General features: G+C 45.6%; 1 pseudogene; it reads left to right on the top strand.

The window, feature by feature from the left end:
- The first annotated feature begins 2819 nt into the window (after window positions 1–2819).
- On the top strand, window positions 2820–4126 carry LOC149653749 (large subunit ribosomal RNA; annotated as a pseudogene).
- The last annotated feature ends 2370 nt before the right edge of the window (window positions 4127–6496 follow it).

Genomic DNA, 6496 nt, shown 5'->3' with positions numbered 1-6496 from the left:
TGATGTTTAGACGGTCTGCAACATAATAATTACCAATTTTCATAGTTTTTGAACCATATACTGTATCTTAAGGGCATTGATGGCGGCCATTTTTCCAGCATGGCGGCCAAACTATCTGACTAATGGCTTCAATATTTTACTATGAGATTCACACAGCTCTGATTACAATACCTATCAGTTTTCATAATTTTCCAACAAAATGGTGAAATATACTGTACCTAGCATTAACGGCGGCCATTTTCCAATATGGCGACCAAACTATTGAACACAGAGCTGTAAAATTTTGCCATGATGTTCACGTGGTTCCAATCATAATGTGTACCAATTTTCATAATTTTTGAAGAAGAACGTGGAATACATTGTAGCTGTAATTCACGGCGGCCATTTTCCAAGATGGCGGCGAAAGCTCGCGCTCTACAGCAGGGGACTTTTAGTATATTTTTTGTTGGGTCAAAAACAACACATGTACCAATTTTCATCTTTATGTTCAAATGTTCTAGGTCAAGCCCTTTTTTGGCCTATCTGTCCTGGCCTATAATTTATAAGCCTATATTACTTCAAGCCTATAGAATCATTGAATCAAATATTGGCAGGTTGAGAAAAAATAGAGGACAGAGATCGGGAAAACCCAGCGCCCCGCCTTAAGAGTGGCCGCCATTGTTGTAAGCCATTCTGGCTGCATATTCTCTTTTCATTTATGTTACCTTTAATCTTCATGTCAGATTTCTGTTTGGTAGTTTCTTCTTCCTAATTTTCACTATCTATAATTCAAATATATCCATGATTTTTTTAAGTTCTATAGAGAAACAATTTTCAATATACCGACGCATGGTGACATTGTAAATTCATTTTCAAAAGTCTTTGTCCGTTGATTCTTTACGCAAAAATTCAATACCTCAAGAAACGATGATCACAGAGAATTGATTTTTGACAATTAGATACATATTTTAGTTCTTCATCAAGTGAGACACAGTTTGAAGGCGTGGGTCCAAGCACGCGCTAAAAATCCCAATTTTTTAAAAATCTGAAAATGTTTTGTAAATATTAGTTTTTGGAGAAAATAAATGTGATATTCGTTATCAGCGGGGTCGATTTATATTTAGAAAGAGTCTTCAGTTTTTTTGTATCTTTATTGTTTCGCAATACAGTTCAATTTGTTTAAATTTATAAAATTGAGAACCATCTAAGTTCCACAAAAAGTAAAAATGAAAACTTCTCCCAGATACCTAGAAAATCCCATATAGGGTGTTTCTTCCTGTCTTTTAGTTCAAATGACGAATTAGTGCATTCCAGCTAACTTTTCATTATGTTTTAAGGGATACATAAATGCTCTGAATTTTACATATTTGGTGTTTCCAGGAGCAGATGACAAAGGAGTCTCGGACGATAGTTTCCACAATATAGAGGGCAATGGGATCCACGTGCGTAACATTTCGGCCGAAAATGTAGTTGTATCGTTTGCCATAGAGGCACTATCAGACAGAATAGCCTACGATACTTTTGGTGGATATCTGGCACCAAAGACTGCTGGGAAAATGTTTTTGTAATAACGGACTTCTAACAATGGCTACTGAGGTTCGTCTTATCAGTTCGTGTGCATTTTGGAAAGGGCCTGCCGTGGCCTCGATGAATATTAGCAACATGCCGTAACACTGACAAAAACTTTGCTTGAATGAGTTTAGCATTCCCCTTACTAGAGGTGGCACTCCAGTACATATGATTTTGTAAGCTCTTGTTCCAATCATCCAAAACTTTGCCCTAGCATAGGTTGACTTTTCCAGCTATTAGTTTGCCCTACTTAAGACAAATGGAAATGTTTATCCGATACCATCGATTTGAGTCCCGAGACCTAGAATATTTATACCTCTTACATTGAAAACATTGAAAGACGATGCCCTAAGCTGGTGGGACAATCTTAGTCGCTATGCTCATCAACCTGGGGATTGGGGGTATCTCTTAGCCCAATTTGAAAAGAAATATTTATCATCACGAAGGGATCGGGAAATTAAGGCCGCCTTTTATGGGATAAGACAAGGAGTAGCAGAGGACTTACAAACATTCCGTAGGAGAGTAATCTACTTAAATGATTCCTTGGTTGAGCCGGTTGCAGAATTTGAATTGGTCGAAATTTTGATCACCAATGTTTTACCAGAAGTAGCTTTGCTGTTACCAGAGGGCCTTTGTCGGACCGGGTGGAAAGAGAGTTTACTCGAATCCAAAGGTGTTTTGAACGCAGATATGGTTTAGGAGGAAATCCATCCCTATTCACTGTTCCATTGGGCAACCCGCAGTCTAGTCAGTTGAGGCGTTTTACCGGCCCTACTGGGGACATGCCTCTTCCCGCCGTCAATACTACCGGTCCGGCGGGTGCTACTTTGAATAGGCCTCCACAATCTCAAGTTTGCTACCGTTGTGGCCGCTTCGGTTATCTCCGTCGGGATTGCCCACGACAGATGGCTACCCCCCTCGCCGGCGGCTTATGTACCAGCGCCCCCGCCTATTAATCCAGAGGGACCTGCGCAGAGACAGCACCTTTTTCGCCTGCCACCGGATCGCTAGCATCCATTTCGCCTGCCATCGGACTGCCAGCGTCCATTTCGCCTGCCACCGGACCGCCAGCATCCATTTCGCCTGCCAGCGGATCGCTAGCACTCTATTCGCCTGCTACCAGATCGCCAGCACTCTATACGCCTGCCACCGGATCGCCAGTACCCTTTTCGCCTCCCACCGGGTTGCCAGCATCCATTTCGCACTCGTCGAAGCTCATGTGGTCAGCAGAGAGTAGATCGGTAACCCACCTGATCCGTCTTGAAACACGGACCAAGGGGTCTAACATCTGCGCGAGTCATTGGGTCTTGAATAGGCCCAAAGGCGAAATGAAAGTGAAGACCGGTTCGGCCGGTTGCCTTGGGATTCCGCTAGCCTTGCGTTTGTGGGCGCACCAAGGGTCCGTCCCGATCACCTCGTCGACGAAGCGGAGCAAGCGCGTACACGTTGGAACCCGAAAGATGATGAACTATGCCTGGGCAAGACGAAGCCAGAGGAAACTCTGGTGGAGGTTCGCAGCGATTCTGACGTGCAAATCGATCGTCAGACCTGGGTATAGCGGCGAAAGACTAATCGAACCATCTAGTAGCTGGTTCCCTCCGAAGTTTCTTTCACGATAGCTGGCACTCGGAGAATACAGTCTCATCCGGTAAAGCGAATGATTAGAGGCCTTAGGGTCGAAAAGAACTCAACCTATTTTCAAACTTTAAATGGGTGAGAAGTCCGGTTTGCTCGACTGAAGCCCGGACGATGCACTTGGATGCGAGTGCCAAGTGGGACAGTTTTGATAAGCAGAACTGGTGCTGTGCGATGAACCAAACGCCGGGTTAAGGGGCCCGATACGAGATGCTCATGAGATCCCATGAAAGGTGTTGGTTGCCATAGTCAGGAGGACGGTGGCCATGGAAGTCGGAATTCGCTAAGGAGTGTATAACAACTCACCTGCCGAAGCAACTAGCCCTGAAAATGGATGGCGCTCCTGCTTCGACCCCATACCCAGCCGCCGCGGCCGAAAAAACCATGGTGTTTTAAGCCGCGGTGAGAAGGAGGGGTGCAGAGGCCCGCGTCAATGGTGCCGAGCGTAAGCTCGCCTGAAGCCCCCTCTGGTGCAGATCTTGGTGGTAATAACTAATACTCAAGTGAGAACCTTGAGGACTGAAGTGGAGAAGGGTTCCATGTGAATAGCAGTTGAACATGGGTCAGTCGGTCCTAAGGGATAGGAGAAATCCGTTCCGAGGCGGGACCTCTCATTCGAAAGTCCCGCTGGTCACCGAAAGAGAATCGGGTTAATATTCCAGGACACGGAGATCGTCCCCTTCGGTGGTACATTGCGCTAACGCAAACGAGCTCGGAGACGTCGACGGGAGTCCCGGGAAGAGTTGTCTTTTCTTTTTAAGGATTCGAATCCCTGGAATCGGCTCGCCTGGAGATAGGGATGGTGTTTCTGTAAAGCATTGTGCCTCTTGCGGTGTCCGGAGCGCTCCCGTCGGCCCTTGAAAATCCGAGCGAGAGGTTGTGATTTTCGCGCCGGACCGTACCCATATCCGCAGAAGGTCTCCAAGGTGAACAGCCTCTAGTCGATTGAAAAATGTAGGTAAGGGAAGACGGAAAAACCGATCCGTAACTTCGGGATCAGGATTGGCTGAGGGCTGGGGTCTGAAACGGGTCTAGCACTGCACCGGGACTGGGCGAGACCGACCGCCAACGGTTTGGTTGAGCCCGGACCAGCGTCGGGGCCTTTCCGTTAAATATTTCAGCTGCGCGGCGTGCTGGGTCTCGTGTCTGGCGCAACCATCTCGGTCGGCAACTAACAGCCAAATCAGAACTGGCACTGTCTTATTAAAACAAAGCATTGCGAAAGCCGTTGATCGGTGTTGACGCAATGTGATTTCTGCCCAGTGCCCTGAATGTCAAAGTGAAGAAATTCAACCAAGCGCGGGTAAACGGCGGGAATAACTATGACTTTCTTGCTATGACAGAGGTGTAAATCTTATTCTGTATATTTTGTTCGCAATTAATTTCATTGCGATTATGGCTGCCAACAACAGCCTGGCTCACTTTATTAAATTCAATTATCCACTCATAATAGAGTGCAAGTATTGTGTTGAGAGGTTAAAGTCTCAACCTGTGGTGGTTGAACACTACCGCATTGTACACCATAGGACTGTAGTCATGTCCTGTCCCTTCCGTCCTGCTGAATATGATAAGATTGGGACAATCTCCTCCAATTTTTCTAAGTGCAAGAAAAAGTCCAGCAAGACTGCACCGTCCGCGCTGGCGACGTTATCGAGGAACCTGAAATTACCTTTTCTCCAGGTCTGAGATTGCTCTGCGACATATGTGCACTATCTTTCACATCTAAATCTGGACTGTCGCAGCATCGTCACCATAAGCACAAGATCGAGCATAGTCTGGAGATCCGTGAAGGGAAAGGAAGGCTGTGGTCCCAATCAGAAATCGAGACGGTTGCTCGACTCGAAGTCGAAATTCGACGTTCTCATGTCGGCACCATTTCGAACCTCATAAAGACCATGCACGCGCATCTTGGCTCTGGCAACAGAACTGAAGGTACGCTTACCTCACTAAGGAAGTCGATCAGATACAAGGCTTCTCTGGATTTACTGAGCGCTGATTTAGAAATGAATGCTTCTGTCGTTGAAGATGCTTCTATTACTGTGGAAATGGTTCCTCCTACGTTGTTCACTCAACGGAAGTGGCCGGACTACTTTTCGGACACCAATGTTAACTTCAGAGACTTATCTGAGCTGACTAAACGCCCTTGCCACGACAATGATCTGATGCATATCTGTCGCTTATACCTTCCCAATGAAAGTAGAAAATCTGAACGTAGGACTAAGAACCAGAAACCCGGTAAGAAAAGGGTTCACTGGGCCCCAGTTGCTAACCGTCGTCGGAAACGGGTAGAGGAATATGCTAAGCTCCAGAATCTTTACCGGAAGAATCCCAAGCTCGCCTTTGAATCAATTCTTGGGGATTCTCCAGAGGACAGCGGAGTTACGATGTTTGAGATTCATCAGGTGTACGATGGTATTTTCTCTTCTGAGTCAATGCCGCCTATAACTACTCCTGTTGCACCAAAGCGTCAGGTGGAGCGCTTTGTCGACTTGATTACCGAAGCTGAAGTCGCTGGTGCGTTGAATGAAATGAATTCCAAATCGACTCCGAGGCTAGACGGGATTACCGTCTCCTCCCTTAAAAAGATGAACTTTAAATTGCTTACTCTCCTCTATAACAACTTCCTGCACTTTGGTGAAATTCCTGACGTTCTCAAAGATCTTCGTACTACTTTCATTCCTAAAAAGAAGGTTCCCTTATCTGGAAGCGACTTCCGTCCCATTACCATGGCGTCTACTATTTATAGACTGTTTTCGAAGATACTGAATAATAGACTAACTCGTCTATTTCCCTCAGCTCTTCGTCAAGCAGGCTTTTACACTGACTCTGCCACCAATGTCATTACTTTCCTGCTTCAGGGTACCATAAAACACCAAAGGTTGAGTAAGAGGAACCTTTTCCTGTGTGCCATTGACATTGCAAAGGCTTTTGATAGTGTTTCACACCTATCTATCTCCGATGCGCTTAAGAACGTGGGTTGCCCGGAAACGTACATCAATGTCATCATGGATACGTATAAAGGGGCCACAACAAAGTTCTTTTTGAACGGCCATACGGATGAAATAAAGGTCAAGCTCACTAGAGGAATAAAGCAGGGTGATCCTCTCGAATTTCCTATTTAATCTGGTGTTGCACCCGCTGATTAGGGAGTTAAACGACATTAAAGGGGTTACTTTCAAAAACGGAGCGAATCTTTCATTTATGGCGTTCGCTGATGATATTTTCTCGTGGCTGATAACAACATTACTATAGAGGAATTATATCGGGAATCTATTGGTTTTCTACGCAATCATCATCTAGCTGTTAATCCGGT

The sequence above is a fragment of the Phalangium opilio genome, unplaced genomic scaffold (assembly GCF_054372755.1).
Source record: "Phalangium opilio isolate 3A_F unplaced genomic scaffold, DU_Popi_V2 ptg000082l_1, whole genome shotgun sequence".
In the NCBI taxonomy this organism is placed as follows: Eukaryota; Metazoa; Arthropoda; class Arachnida; order Opiliones; family Phalangiidae; genus Phalangium; species Phalangium opilio.
The sequence above is the reverse complement of the archived record's forward strand: the minus strand, read 5'-3'. Positions and strand labels throughout refer to the sequence as shown.